The sequence below is a fragment of the Mesocricetus auratus genome, unplaced genomic scaffold (assembly GCF_017639785.1).
Source record: "Mesocricetus auratus isolate SY011 unplaced genomic scaffold, BCM_Maur_2.0 Super-Scaffold_100004, whole genome shotgun sequence".
In the NCBI taxonomy this organism is placed as follows: Eukaryota; Metazoa; Chordata; class Mammalia; order Rodentia; family Cricetidae; genus Mesocricetus; species Mesocricetus auratus.
In genome coordinates this window covers 19,201,942-19,217,987 of record NW_024429189.1, presented here as the reverse complement: position 1 = coordinate 19,217,987, position 16,046 = coordinate 19,201,942, and the positions used below count along the sequence as shown (strand labels likewise).

Below are 16,046 nucleotides of genomic sequence, written 5' to 3'. Positions count from 1 at the left end.
CTCTCTCTCTCTCTCTCTCTCTCTCTCTCTGTGGCTTCCCTGCCTCTTCTACTGCTCGCTTCTGCTTCCCTCTCCGTCTGTGCCTCCTTTGCCTCTCTGTCTCTCCATCTCCATGTTTCTCTGTCTCCCTGCTATCTCTGTCTCCATCTCTGTGTGTCTCTCTGTCTCCCTGCTATCTCTCTGTGTCTGCATCTCTGTGTGTCTCCCTGCCATCTCTGTCTCCATCTCTATGTGTGTCTCTGCCTCACTATCTCTGTCCATTTCTGTGTGTGTCTCTCTCACTGCTATCTCTGTCTCTTTATCTCTGTATGTCTCCCCCTGTCGATGCCATCTCTGTCCATCTGTCTGTCGAAGCCCTTCCATCAGTCTGACAGCCCTTGTTGCCACAGCCTCCCTGCTTCACTAACTTGAGATCTCCTCTCAAGAGATCTCTCTACATTCACTTCTTGGTCCTCGCCACCCCACAGAGTCCAATCACTTCATCACCAAATCACCCAGCTTAGGGTAACTATTTTTCTTTTTCAGGCCTCGTAAATACAAAGCATCCAGCACTAATGTGTTTCACCAAGCTCCCACTTGGAATAAGAGAAAGTTGAGGGTGGGCAAGATGGCCTACCAATCTTAGTTCAGTCTCTAGAACTCACATAACAGGAGAAGAGACCCAACTTCCACAAGTTATCCTTAGACCCATACACACCTACACACCAGCACTGTGGCACCCGTGAGTAAACAAGGAAGCTCACGTGTACACACACACACACACACACACACTTAAAAAATAGCTAAGCATATGCAATAATTTTCATTGGGTATCAAATGACTTCTCCTGTATTTATCTAGAGCACAGTTCTATGTTGGACCATGATTCCCACACCACAGTTTCCTTAAAAAGTTTAAACATTAAGAAAACATCCAAGCTAGAATAATGATATCGTCTTGAGAGCTACTGTGGAATTCCCCTTGACAAGAGCCTCACCCTGCTTAGAAAATCTCTGAACAATGCAAAACAATGCCAACATGATGGGGCTTACAGTTTGCTCACACAAGCATGTTGTTGACAAGGATTAGAAATGAAGTTGGTGGCGAGCACAAATAAGATTTATAATTACATATTTCTAACTACGATTTATGGTTTATGATTTTATAAATGTTTTAGTTGAAATACTATAGAATAAGACTTATTTCATTCTTTCCTTCTTCACAAAGAAGATTCTGAGAGCTAATACATGTGCTTGAGATGGCCAGCCTTGTGGGAAATGCAGAATTACTCTGACCAGCCTTTTGGGAAATGTAGAATTACTCTATGTCCAGAACCCAATCCCCAAGTGGCTAACCACAAGGCAACAAACATTTACAATTGCAGGGGCTTGTGAGCTGTGTCGGGGTGAGAACTACCAAGGCATTTTTCAGACAAGCCTTCGAATATTTGGCTTATCAAATATAATTAGGATCTCTATGAGCAAAATGTTTTCATAAGACAACAAGTCCCTAGTTTTCTAGAAGCTACAAGGCTTTATTCAATTTTCCCTTTGGGAGCTAAAATTCTATTGTCAAAACTTTCTGTATATTTATTTGATAAAGTTGCATGCTGACATGCAACACTTCTAAAGAGTGTGTTCCTTTATGTACCACTTATTATCTCTGTTCATTCTCACACAGGGACCAAAAATAATTAAATCAGTACCCAACATTAAAGAGATAATTATTTTCTTATTTCCTGGACAAAATTTTCTCATGCATTATACATGTTTATTTTATCTGCTATTGCTCTAACACTTTATACCAAGTCTACAATATCAAAAAGTAGAATTCATCAGAAATAAAACTCTTTTGTCATTGTAATTAGAAAGATAAAGTTGTTGGGTTGTTGTAAAGGAATGTCAAAGTGATTGATAAGAATCACGGCTGATGAAACAGACACATTATTAAACCAGCACAAGAGCTGAGGTATACGAACATACCTCAAAGTGACCATCATTAATTGAAAAACATCCATTTACTAACAGATAAGAGATGAAAACGTAAGACAAAAAAAGTGTAGGTTCATAGGACAAGCAGGAAATGGAAGAGAAAAATTCTACAGAAAGTTGAACATTCTCGTGACAGTCATGAGTAATGAAGGAGATGCAGTGGTACAATGTAAGAAGATACAGAGGGCCAGCCCTGTCCAGAAAACAAACAATCAACCACACACAGAGCAAAATGGACAATCTAGGGGAGGCCTAAATTTGATTTCTAAAGAGATGGCCCACGAGCACTTATGGAGAGTGTGCAGATCGTCAGAAAGCACCATGCACTGGTAATAGTAATAGTCTACACTCCCTTCCTCTCTCAATGGGAAAAGGGTAAAACATGGGACAGTTTACCAGAAGTCCCTTTGAACCAGGGTCTAACCCTTCCCTAAGCTTTATCACCCACAGACTTTACTTCCCCATGGGGACCAATCCAAGCAAAATCTTCAGTAATCTAGACCACACCAAACACCTACCTGAATCTTTGAAGCCAGCTTCTATAGCTTGCCATATATGCTGCATTTATTTCTTTGTTCTCCATCAAAAATATAGATTCCTGTGTCTGTGGCCCAAGGACTCTTCTCTATCCCCCATCTCTGTGTGTGTTACTGTTTCTCCTCCAGGAGCTTCTTCTATTCCTGGCCTTACAAACTTTCTTACTGTCTCTGGAAACCTGAATCTAGGTGCATAAGCATCTTCTCAAAATACTGTTTCTAACTTTAGACTTCAGTTGTGATCTGGCTCTCTTAAAGAGAGATAGTTTCCATCTTCTCGTGATGGAAACTACTTCTTCCTTCCATCCTGAGATAAAGGAGGATTAGTTTGCTGCACTTAGCACAACTGGTAGCAATGGCTTTACAAGATAAAACGATGGGAGGCTTGTTTTTACTCTCTGAGAAGGAAGGCTTCGTGTCAGTTTGATGCACTAAATCTACTGATACCCTATTGGTCAGAAATCAGTCATGAGACCACATATAGATGCAGGCAGATTGAGAAATAGTCACATATTCATAGACAAGGCATCTGTGTATTGCCAATGAAGAACCAACACAGACATCAATGAACAGTCTCTGCCTCAGATATGACTTCTTAACCTCACATGTCTAGTGAATTCTCTGACTCACTGATACTTAGCCCATGGTTCTGTGACATTTCAAACCCTGTTGTCATTTTCTTTCTTTGTCAATCTTACACAACTGGAGTGCCAGACTTTTGTGGGTGTTAGGATTTGAACACAGATCCCCAAAGAGCAGTCAGTACTCTTAACCACTAAGTCATTTCCCCAGCTCCCTTGTTATAATTGTAGACACGCCTCACGTTTATATAGAAAGCCTACCTAATCAGCACTTTAACACTGCAATTGTGTCACTCGCTTCCTAAATCTCAAGGCTTTCTCCTCCATCCCAGATTCCCATTCCCCATCCACCTTCCTGACCCAGTCACATAGCAGACCTCCAGTTCCCTGCTTGCCACAGGTCTTCCAGCTTTGCTGGTCCTCACCCCCAGCCCCCAAATCAAGATAGCCCAGCTCACATAATTGTCTGCAGCACCCCAAATTCTCATGGAACCACAGCTCCTCAGCGAACCTCTATCCCAAATCAGTTGTTTCCAAAGCAGTGGCCCTCAAAGCTGGCCTACATCTCTCAGCCTTGGTCCTCCCATGCCACCCTCTCTTCTCTTAGCCCTTTTTCATAGCCCATAATGCCTGTGCGTTTAACTTGCCAAAGTAGTGCAGTGTGTCACAAACGTTCATTGGTTTATGAATGGAATGATGGACAGCATCATAAACGAATTGATGAAAAGAAGAATGTAAACTCCACTCGGTGTATTTTCATAGATCTGTGCATTTGTACCTTAAAAAAACAAAGGATGCTGCTTATGATGAATGTAAGTCCCCGGGAAAACCAAAGGCACAGCTCAGGACTCTACCCCTAAAAATGAAGAGAACATAATTGGATTGATTAAAAATAGTATAGAACTGAAGCTAAGGGTAAATGATTAGAACATTCTAGAAGCAATATCCAAAGCTCAATAGACCAGAATAATGTCCAAGTCTTTAACCTTTACATATATTAAGATACATTCTATATAATAATACATCATCATTTTAAATATTTATATATAATCTTTTAAATATTTATATAAAGTCTAGATATATAAACATATATTTAGTGTATATATAATCATGGTATTAAATATTTATATATAACATATTGTGTTACATATATATTTAATATGTATTTATTAATATATATTAAAATAAAGACAAAGGTTAAGTACTTCATTTTAGTTAAGTCCTTTACTTAGATTCTAAATTACAACAAAGAAAACACAGAATAAACAAAGTTATTCACATGAAAATATGTATAAGGTTCTACTTTATTGCAAAGCTCTAATCAAAAGTCCCCTAAAAGAACCCAGTGACAGAGAGGGAGAACTGATGAGCATAGGGATCAAGACTGGGCTGGTTTAAACCACAGAAACAGCTGACCTGAACAAGGGGGGAGCTCTTGAACCCCAGACTTATGGCTGGGAATTCAGCATGGGACTGATCCAGACTCCCTGAATGTGGGTGTCAGTAAGGAGGCCTAGGCAATCTATGGATCCTTGGGTCATAGATCGGTATTTATCCCTGGCATACAAATGAACTTTGGGTGCCCATCCCACTATGAGAGATGCTCTCTCAGCATGGACTCTTGGGGGAGGGCTAGGCCCTGCCCTGTATGAGATGACAGACTATGGAAACCCCCCCCATGGAGGGCCTCACCCTCACTGGGGAAAGGAGTGGAGATTGGGGGAGGGGGATGGGAGGGTTGGTGGGAGGGCATGAGAGGAGGGGAGGGAGAGGGAGCTGTGATTGACATGTGAAGCAACCTTGTTTCTAATTTAAATTTAAAAATAAAAAAAGACCAAAACAAGTCCCCTAAAAGGTAATGCCACTTCTACCTTAGTAGGCATAAGCCATCAAGAATGAAGTCTTCCTTTGTTGCATTCATAAGTACACATTAGTATACAAAATTTCAGCATTTCAGTGACCGAGCATGGGGCAAGATCCAATGGTGATTGTAAGTCACTATTGTTTTAATTAGTTCTGGTCCATTCAAAATACTATGAAAATGTGTGGGTTCCCTGCCACAAGTTAGAATCACCTGGGTAGGGAACCATAACTAAGAACTGTCCGGATTGCCTTAACTGATGTGGAGAGATACACCTGAGTGTGGGTGGTACCTTCCCTTGGCAGCCCGGGTTAAAGGGGTGTGTGTGGCAGCGGAGCCATCTCTTTTGGCAGGAGATTTGCACCATTCCCTTGTTTGGCCTGCCCACCTGTCATCCAGTTGACATAAGTGTCTGCTGCTGATTCCATCACTGATAACAGAACCGGTGTTTCCAGGCTTCTGTTACTAAGGACCAGCGGCTCTCCATGCACCCTCCAGGTTTTCAGTGTCAGACTGGGACTACCCAGTCTCTCATGGACCAAGCATCTACAGGATTCTGGGCCTCCACAGTGTGAGACAGCCACTGCTAGGCTCTCAGTGTTTCAGGTGTTAGACCAGAGCTGTTACTATTTTAACATAAGCTGATTCAATAAATTCTTCATGTAGATATAGAGGTATAAATAGATACGGATACAGACAGACATATTCATCCTATTGGTTCTATTCCTCTAGAAAACAGAATAGAAATATTAACAAAATTAACAAAGATGTTTTTCTGTTCTTAACATTCTGTGACTGTGACCTCTCAAGCCAAAAGAACAAGATCTAAAATGGAAGTGAAAAGTAAAGAGAGGCGTTATTTCCATGCACACCAATTCATTCTGCTATTTAATTCATTATGTCCCTCTCTGGCCAGTTGGAAATTATATCTAAACAGTTCTGAGAAAACCAGTTCACATGCCCAACACAATATAACTGCCTGTAAGTCTATGTGATGTTAATGGTGTGGACTCTGTCTATGCCTTTCATAGAGTGGTTCATATATTTTTGAACTTTAAGGTCTTTTAGAGGACATCACCCATTTTTTTGCCATTAATTCAGTATCTTGTGATGAGACAACATTCTTACCACACTAGAAACTACACACAGAAGGACCTACCGAATTTCCTGACCCCACCCATACAGACAATTCAGTACTGAACTGCAATTTCAGATTCTCCAAATAGGTTGTGTTCATTCTCATCACACACTCATAAGTGAATTTTGAGGAAAAAAAAAAGAAGAAGAATACAAGTTCAAGTGGCCAATGGTCCCATCCCAGCTCTGAAGAATAGATGTTTTGGATGCACTGACTGTGTCCCAAACCCTCACACATGCTGCACACCTCAGTTGCATTAGTGACCTTTCCATCGCTGGGATAATCAACTTGAAACAAGTGAAGCATAGTTTGGGCTCACCTCAAAGGCTTTAGCCCATGTCACTTTAGGCCCATGGAAGCATGGCACTCACATAAGAGTCTGGTATTTGTCTGGTATTTGCTGAGAAGCAAAAACAAGAGACAGGTCTAGGTTCTCCATGGCCCCCTTAAGGAGGTGCCTCCAGTGACCTGATCTTCTCCCACTGCCTAAGGTCCCACGTGTCCCAATGCTAATAGCTGAGCAATCTTTTAACATACAGGACTTCAAAATTCAAATTACAATATAAGTGATTTTGACTTCATAATAGATTTTAAATATTTCCTCCTAGACCAGTTGATGCTTTTTAAAAAACTGACAGGTACGAGACAAGTAAAACGGCACAATTAAAATTAATTTTAAAAAAACACAGGAAGTTTCGAACAGATGAAAGAAGTTATCAAGCTATCAGTAACTTATTTCCTTTATTTATTCAAAGTGAACACCTTCTATACATTGTCTACTACAAATAAATAGACTGTAATCATTACTCAGGAAAGCTATTAACACCAGATTGAACTTTTTTATTTTGTGAGATCATGGATTCACATCAAACACAAGAAGAAAGAAGTATGGAAGAAAGCATTACCAGATCAAAGAGCCTAGCTATGAGTTGGAGGGAGGATGGGCAATGCTTGGCATGCATATTCCTATCATCCCTGCAGAACCCATGGTTTATCCCAGCTCTTCCCACCACACCAGATGCAGCCTCACCGCCCTCAATGCACATGCCAACCAGCCCCTTCCAATTTGAATGAGAACCTATTAGCCAGCCCCAAGCTGGGCTCATAATAGATTTCTACACAACAGAAGGTTAACTAATTGCCTGGAGTGTTCTGTTTCCTTTGTTTGTTGTACTACATGCCAAATGGCTCTTGGTTCAGAAACAACAATCATAGAATTTGGAGTAATGTAAACAAATGCACTTCTAAGACAACAGTGCAATACTACGCACATTACATGCTTGCATTTATCCTCCAATTCCTACTCCATCAGGCATTAAATATTATCTCTGTTTTAGAGGAGGAAAAAAAACATGAGTCTTCAAGAATTTGAATAACTCCTTAGAAAGATTCTCAGAAAATACTTGGTAGCTCTGCCCAGTCCTTGTTGCAGAAGCTATGTTCTTAGATGATATAATAAACTGTCCTCCTCTATAAAATGACTTTCCTTCAATGAGAGAATTTTGAAAACTTCTTTTGTCCTGTTGTCTCTACTCTAACATAGTTAATCACCATCGTGAAAATTCCCTAAACTGTCAATGACTTACCACTGTAACCTTTGCCCTCGGTCCCAATGTAAAGGCTGTAATATTTTATTTAAATTCTGTAAAATATTTTTGTATATAACTAAGAGAATTTCTTCCCCTAGGTTTCCTGGGCAACCGTAGGCCACTCTGGTCAACAAAGCAAGTAGTTCATCTCCTCTCTGACCATTCCTCCAAGCCCAACTCCCCAGTCTCATCCGCAGCTCTGCAGCAGATCACCTGCTGTAGCCTCTCCTCACTTTCTGCCCCCATTCCCAGGGGGACTAAGCAAATCTTGGTGGCACACCCTGATTTCCTCTCTCCTGTGGGCACACTTACCCCTCCCCCAGCTCATCTTCTTTCCAAAGTGTCAGATCCCAACACCTCAAAACACATTTTACCTGGAAATCCCAGTGGTTGCACCTATCAGGATCCCAGAAGAATATCCTACCAGGCAAAACACAGCCACTACACCCTCCTAAGTACCAGAGAGGGCAACAGAAACCAAGGAACAAACACCTATTCAACAAAGACAAGATAAGATATCAGCACCTAGAATTACAATCTTCCCAAACCCAGGTCAGAATCCTAAATGCCCATGTAAAAAGCACAATCAATAATAGTCAGGACAATATGACTCCATCAGAGCCCAGAAACCCTACCACAGAAGACATTGAGTATTGCAATATGGCTGAAACAGCCTTTATCAATATGATAGAGATGCTTAAAGAGAAGATGAACAAATGCCCTTTAAAAAAAACTATGAAAACACAGTGAAAGGAAATGAATAAAACCATTTAAGACCTGAAAATAGAAATAGAATCAACAAAGAAAACCCAAACTGAGGGAAATGTGAAAATGAAAAATTTAGGAACTTGATTGAGCAGGAACCTCAGAGGCAAGCCTCACCAACAGAATACAAGAGATGGAAGAGAGAATCTCAAGCACTGAAGGCATGATAGATGAAATGGATACCTCAATCAAGAAAATGTTAAATCTAAAATATCCTGGCATGAAACATCCAGGAAATTTGGGACACTATTAAAAGACCAAATCTATTAAAAATAGGGATAGAGGAAGAAGAAGAAATCCAGACCAAAGGCACAGAAAACACTTTCAACATAATCATAGAAGAAAATGTTCATACCCTAATGAAGGAGTCCCTTTCAAGATACAAGAAGCCTATAGAATACCAGATAGACTGAATAAGAAAAAAATCCCCAAGGTACATAATAATCAAGACACTAAATGTACAGAGGAAAGAAAGAATATTAAAAACTACATGGAAAAAAGACCAAGTAGCATATAAAGCCAGACCTATTAGAATAAACCCAACTTTTCAGTGGAGACTCTCAAAGTCAGGGCCTGGACAGATGTCCTGCAGACTCTAAGAGACCACAGATGCCATCCCAGACTACTATACCTGGCAAAACTTTCAATCACAATAGATGGAGAAAATAAGACATTCCATGAAAAAGAAAACAACTTTAAACTATCTATCTGCAAGCTCAACCCTATGAAAGGCAACAGAATGAAAACAATAGATGGAGTAAATAAGACATTCTAGATAAAACCAAATTTAAACTATATCTGTCTACAAACTCAGCCCTACAAAAGGCAATAGAAGGAAAACTTAAACCCAAAAAGTTTTTTTAAATAAGCAGGGTAAATTGAAAATATTCTAGATATTAGATGATTAAAGATTGCTGTCCATTCTCCTAGGTGTGATACAATATAATATAATATAATATAATGACAATCTAAGAAAATGTCCCTATTCTTGAGATACATCCCAAAGTATTTAGGAGGGGAATGCTATAAATGAAATGAGAGAGAGGGAAGGGCAGGCACAGCAACATGCAACTGTTTGCCGGTATAGCATCTGTGGTGATTTGAAAGAAAATGTCTCCCAAAGGGAGGTGTGGCTTTGCTGAAGTAGGTGTGGCCTTGTTGGAGGAAGTGTGTCACTGTGGGGGTGGGCATTGAGATCTCCTATGCTCTACTTCCTGTTGCCTTTCTGATCAAGATGTAGCCAGCATCATGTGGGCTTGCATGCTGCTATGCTCCCTCCCCACCATGATGATAGTGGACTGAACCTCTGAAACTGTAAGCCAGCCCCAACTAAATGTTTTCCTTTATAAGAGTTGCCATGGCCATGGTATCTCTTCACAGCAATAGAAACCCTAGCAAAGACCGTACCCAAGCTGGAAACACTTGGACCACTATGCTTTACTGTAACTGCCTGCATGTTACCCTACTGTGCATTTTATTCCCATCTAGGGTACTTTGCTCGGCACCCCTAGACTCCAGTCCAGGGACCTGGTGTGGGCTTTGGCTTTGTCATCTGACAGCAAGAACACCTGCTTCATGGTCCAGCACTGGGTCTCTCTACAGAGGCACAGCCAGTGCAGCCAGGCAGTTAGGGAGAAGGCCGTTCCACACCCTGCATTCCTTATTTCCTGAGGGCAATGGGGTACAAAGGGAGGCTTGAATTATGGCCATTCTCAGCCAGGTTCAGCTCACAAGCCTTTCCAGCTGCCTTACAACGGTGTGATTATTAACCACACACACACACACACACACAGAGAGAGAGAGAGAGAGAGAGAGAGAGAGAGAGAGAGAGAGAGAGAGAGAGAGAGAGATCTGACAACCCTGGGTTCTCCCTGGGACAAAATAATAATAATAGTCATTTAAACAATAACAACTGCCACAGTTCTTGAAGTCCTACCATTCTTTCCTCAGGCACCAAGTGCCTTGTATGTATCCTAATTTAATTCATGGACTCTCATGTGGGATTAGTCATTATCATTAAGCATCATCATCACATGCTACTACCAAGAAGTGAATGGAACGCTCATATAAAAGGTAAAAAATAGTAACAGAATTCATATTCGGAAGGTTAAATTACCTAAAGAGGCAGGAATTAGGGGAAGGAGTACATTAGCAATTTCTTTCCTAAAACCATTAATGCCACCCCCTCCGCAGCCCAAGTCCCTGCAAGTCTCAGCAGCCACAGTCATTTATCACTGAAAGAATGAACCTCAATCAAAATCACAGCTTGCTTCCTGACACAGGCTCAGGCTACACTGCAGTCAAAGCAAGAGCAGCAAAGACATGTGGCCTCATCCTGTCATGGCTCCCAGGACATTTCTAAGTGGCCTTGTCGCCATTGCTCACATCTTTCTTCTCACACATTACTGTTAGGAAACTCCAAAGACCCAACTAGATGTTTCCCTCAACATCACTGCAAACAATTTTTAAAGAGAAAAAAAAAGTTCTCAGCACCCCATGGTGAGATCATAAGGAGACCTTTCAAATATTAAATCTTAGAAAACAGAAAACGGATTACTTCACTATGTGTTTGCTTGCTTGTTTGTAGGAAAGATGTTCAGAATGTAGTTCTAATACATCATGACAATGCAAAAGAATAACAACAAAAAGACCCACAGTGTTTGTCATTAATAAAATAGGGAGGCTTCCTGCAATATCATAGAAAAGCTAGAACAAATGCACCAATGCACTATCGCTACAGGCAACAACATGGATGAAACCTCATATAATGTCATAATGTCAACTGAAAGAAGCCAGGCACTAAAAGTACATACCTAGGGCAAGGGATATACCTCAAATGGTGTACCTCAACCACCATGAACAAGGCTTTGTTTTCTATTGTCATCACTGGGGAATAAACAGATGACTGTATGATTTCCTTTTGATTGCTAGGGGAGCTGTGACAATGGTCCACTCCGTAAAGTGCTTGCTATGTAATCCCAAGGGACTGAATTTGACCCCAGGACTTTGGTTTTGTTTTGCTTAGCAACAGTGGTTTATTTGGAGTTTTAGAATTTTTTAATGAGTGCTTTACCTACATGTATGTGTGTTCACCATTCACATGCCAGAGTATGGACCACACTGTAATCCTAGGGCTGGGAAAGCAGGGATAGGAATCCCTGGGACTCCTGGCTAGGCAACCTAGCCTAATAGGTGAGCTTCAGGCCAGTGACAGCTCCTTTCTGGGAGGAGTCAGATGTCATTCTGGAATATATGCACCAGGACAGCCAGGGTTAGAGCATCCAGGACTAGAGAGAGCCTGTGTAAAGTTCCAATAGTGATGAGGGATAGTGGCCAGGAGGGGACATGACATTACATTTACATTAGATGCCTTGATAAGGCTCTGTCTCTCCCATGGGATACTCTTCAAATGGTTCCATTCAGTGAATTGCATCCCTACTGTTTTCTGCAAGCCTGCTACAATTCAATAAAAGGTTTACACGAACTGGTGAATACAGTGTAAAATGTTGCACCAAGAGCTGTCTCACTACAGCTTCTGAAGCAGCCCCAGAAATGGTGGTGCTACAAGAAAATCATCAACTTAAAGACAGAGAAGAGCTCAAGGCAATTTGGAGGCAACATCTAAGTCTATATGTAAAGTGAAATTAGACACAGTCCTAGCAACAGCTGACAAATAACTCTGCAGGCATTAGCAAGAATTGCTGGGGGGAAGTAATTACAAAGGCCTTTGATCTTCTATTATGTCTTCTATCTGGGATCTCAAAGAAGCCAATAAACAAGTGAGGCCTCCACAAAGCCACCTGTGGCTTGATCTGTTTACATCCAAGGCCAGATCTCATCACCTTTGTACCCCCAGAAGCTCAAACTGGGAAAGAAAATATGACTTAAACCAAGACTTCAATATTTACATTAGATGCCTTCTGTCTGCTCATCAGTCATAGACCGAATTTACCACTTAGCATTTCCTAACTTATTAGACGTTTGCTTTGTTCTGTAATAGCGACTTGTTTGTTTGTTCTTGGACTTTTTATCAGCATGTATAGTGCTTTGACTGTGTATATATGCTGTGTCTGGTGCCTGTGGAGGCCAGAAGAGGATCTCCTAGGAACCAGACCTGTGTCCTCTGCAAGAGAAGTAAGCACTCTTAAGCGCTGAGCCTTCTCTCCAGCCCATGTTGAATGTTACAAGCAAGAAGGAAACCTCAAAGAAGTAACACATCCTCTCCCCAGACCTCCGGATGCTTTGACTTCCTCCCTGTTACTTACACTGAATTGTACTGCCATGGTCACACACACACACACACACACACACACACACACACACACACACACACTCCACCCAAATGCGAATGCTCATTTCAAACCTCAAGTTTCAGAATCTGACCTTATTTGAAAGCCAGATTCATCACAGATATAATTAGGCAAGATGAGCTCATTCTGGAGAAGGGTGGGTCTCATCCACCCAGCTTATGTCCTCTTAAAAGGGTACGTTTGGGTAGAGACATGCCACAGGGACAACATCGGATGAAGACTGCGAGTTATGCTGTCACAAACCGAGGAAATACCAGAAGCCAGAGAAAGGGGCACTGAGGGGACAAAGGGCACGGCCCTGCCAACCCCTGACTTTCAGTCTCGCCTCACGAGTGACTCGGAGCACTTCTGCTGTGTTTCCCGGGTGGATCCGCTGCCTTTAATACTGTGGTAGCTCTGGCAAGCGAATATCTTCACAGTCCCACTGGCAGTGACCATCAAAGTGGGGCCGTTCTTGCTCACGAGACAAAGAAACAAGCACAGAGAGATAAAAGAACCACTTGGAATCGCAAACCACAGCTGAGTATAGAACAGGAAGCAAGAGAGACGGCGGTGCAGAAAAATTTAAGAAGTAAAGCATGAAAGAAATGACAGACTCTGCTCACCTGGGGACTCCAATCTGAGTCCCCCATGTGGAATGGCTTAAGAGGCCTCTGTTATAGCAAACGGCGGGAGCAAAAGCACCTTCATGGAGGTGCCTCCCAACCCCACATAAAGAAACAACGCCATACAACTTCACCTGTGGGCTGGTAATTCCCACTGTGGCAATGAATTCGTTCCCAAATACCTGAATCTGCTAAAAATGAATGTAGTTACTGAAGAAGAGGCACGCAGGGCTGGGGAGGGTGACTAGAAATGGCATTTTAATAAGTAATGAGACTTCAAGGGAGCCTGGTAGTTCACGAGCATCTTTGAACTTTACTGCAGAATGAATCTAGGTTGTCTTCTAAAAATGTCAGTCCAGCAAAAAACATGCACTCCATAGTGTGCTTCAAACACAGCCACAGAAAACAAAAAAACGAGCCTGAGAGCAATCAGTGTTGGGGTCAGTTTTATGACTTGAACTCTGGGATATGCCCACTATGGCTCAAGTCCAAATTGCATTAAATGTCTGTAATCTCTAGACTGGATTTAATATTAGCTGGAACTATGTGGCTATTAGAGTTAAATTCTGCAGAATAGAAATGAACTCATTTAAGACATTAACTGAATGTCTACACATGCTAGATGGTAAGAGCTTGGCCAGTGGGGAACAAGGACTAGTTACTCCCACAGGCTTTCCAGCCTAGCTCACAGCCTGCCAGTCATAGGCAGCTCCACAGTTGACGTGGTGGCACAAACTTGTCACCCCAGCATGGCCTACACAGTGTGAAATCAGGGCCAGCCTGAACTACATAGTTAAGACCCTGGGTCTAATGTTTGACATAGACAAATCAGGTTAAATTTGGTGACAGTAGTAGTAGGAATTGACATTTATTCTTCCAAGTTTTAAAGTCAGCCACACCCATGTGACTGTCTTTGAAATTAGTGATTTTAACTGGGCTCGGGCTCCCCTTAATGAACTGTAGAGAAAAGACAACCTCCCTTTGTGCTGTATGGAAGACACAGAAGGTATCCGAGGTTGCTCTAGAGAAAGCCAAGGTTTAGTCCTCAGAGGACAAGGTGACTACTAGAGAGTATTCATTATCCCATCTGATAGCTACTTTCCAAGCCTCTGGTTTAATGCAAGGGATTATGCCCTCCAAACCTTCACAGATGTAAACAATGCATTTTATGAGTATGGACAAAAGCAGAAGTCAATCCAGATAACAATTCCATTATGGTAGGACACAGGGACCTCTGTCTGGGGCCATGGAAACTTCCTGGAGAATGTAAGGCACTCCCACCACCAGTAGACTGAACGAGCTCAGTCCAGGGGCCCTCAGCTGCCCTGCAGGGAGGCACTATAACCTGACCTTGATAGCCTGTCAGACAAACTAGTAATGTTGACTTGTCATTCCGCATGAGCATCCTGCTGAGAATTCAACAGCACAGAAACAGCCCTTCCCAGGTCTGTCCTTCAGAGACAGCCGTAGATTCCAGCCTAGAGCACACCATCAGATCCTACTGTCATTCCATTACACCTGCTTTCTTAATGACACATAGTCAGTCACCTTCAGCCTAATGACAAATTGGAAGAACAGGTGCCAGTGTCACTGGCCAATGTGAGGACTTCAGCGTTTAACTTTGAAACCTGTCTATTAAAAAGATGCTTGCCAAGAAAGAGCTCACACACTATGTCAATAGTAGGGATTTTTCACTGTGGTTCAAAATGGGACAATTAAGCCAGACACGGAGGTGTGTACCAGAAATACTACTCTGCAGGAAGCAGAGGCAAGAGCATCGATAGAGTTTAGGAGTTCAAGGCCACCCTGGAGGAACATAGCTAGACCCTATCTATCGCTAACTAAAATGAGCAGATAAAAACAGTATGTGTTCACATGCTCACTTGCTTTTAGTTATAAACATCTTAAAAGTGAGGATGCAACCTTTCAAAGCCATTCCCATCAAACGGTTTTTAAAACAGGCTAAAAAAATAAACAGCCCCTTCTACAAGCCATATTGTCTTTAAGAAAAGAAAGATGGCCAGGCGTTGGTGGCACATGCCTTTAATCCAAGCTCTCGGGAGGCACAGGCAAGTGAATCTCTGTGAGTTTGAGACCAGCCTGGTCTACAGAGCAAGTTCCAGGACAGCCTCCAAAATAATACAGAGAAACCCTGTCTTGAAAAACAAAAAACAAAAGAAAAAGAAAAGAAAGATGTAGTTGGGATACACACCTAGAATCCCAGTATTTGGGAAGCTGGGACCAACAGGATAGTGAATTTGAAGCCGAGAGAGAGAGAGAGAGAGAGAGAGAGAGAGAGAGAGAGAGAGAGAGAGAGAGAGAGAGAGAGAGAGAGAGAGAGAGAGAGAGTATTGAAGGAGGTGTTAGATCAAAATGTAAAAAAATAAGATCTCAAAGTACAAGGAGAACATGATTTCAGAGAAGACCTTCTATGATGTACAGGCAGCTCTCTTAGCTTTCCCAGACACTGAAGGCTGGAAGCCTTGCTGTCCTGCAGAGCTCTGTGTAAAGACATGACAAGGGTGGCTTATTCTATGGGCACACCTGTACTTTGATCTTTTGCAAGGGACTTCCTGGGAGGCCAAATGAGCCACTACCTGTGGCAGTTTCCTTCTTGGACTAGCCACTAAGTGTCTATGGCTAGCAGGCAATTGGCCATCACTGCAAATGACTCGTAGAAGGGACACACTG

At 42.0% G+C, this 16,046-nt stretch overlaps 1 protein-coding gene across 13 annotated transcripts in view; it reads right to left on the bottom strand.

Annotated features, from left to right (window-relative positions):
- Nucleotides 1-16,046, bottom strand: part of Lypd6b (LY6/PLAUR domain containing 6B) — a 169,329-nt gene that overhangs the window by 119,752 nt on the left and 33,531 nt on the right. For 7 of the 13 annotated variants that reach the window (XM_040745318.1, XM_040745324.1, XM_040745330.1 and 4 more), the window contains exon 4: nt 3,866-3,943. The exons of 4 other annotated variants lie outside the window; for them this stretch is intronic. The gene's annotated coding sequence lies outside the window, so the exon portion shown is untranslated. Of the gene's footprint in view, nt 1-2,488; nt 2,655-3,865; nt 3,944-16,046 lie in introns of those variants that run through there. 2 more of the 13 variants (XM_040745322.1, XM_021226551.2) reach the window with 1 other exon arrangement.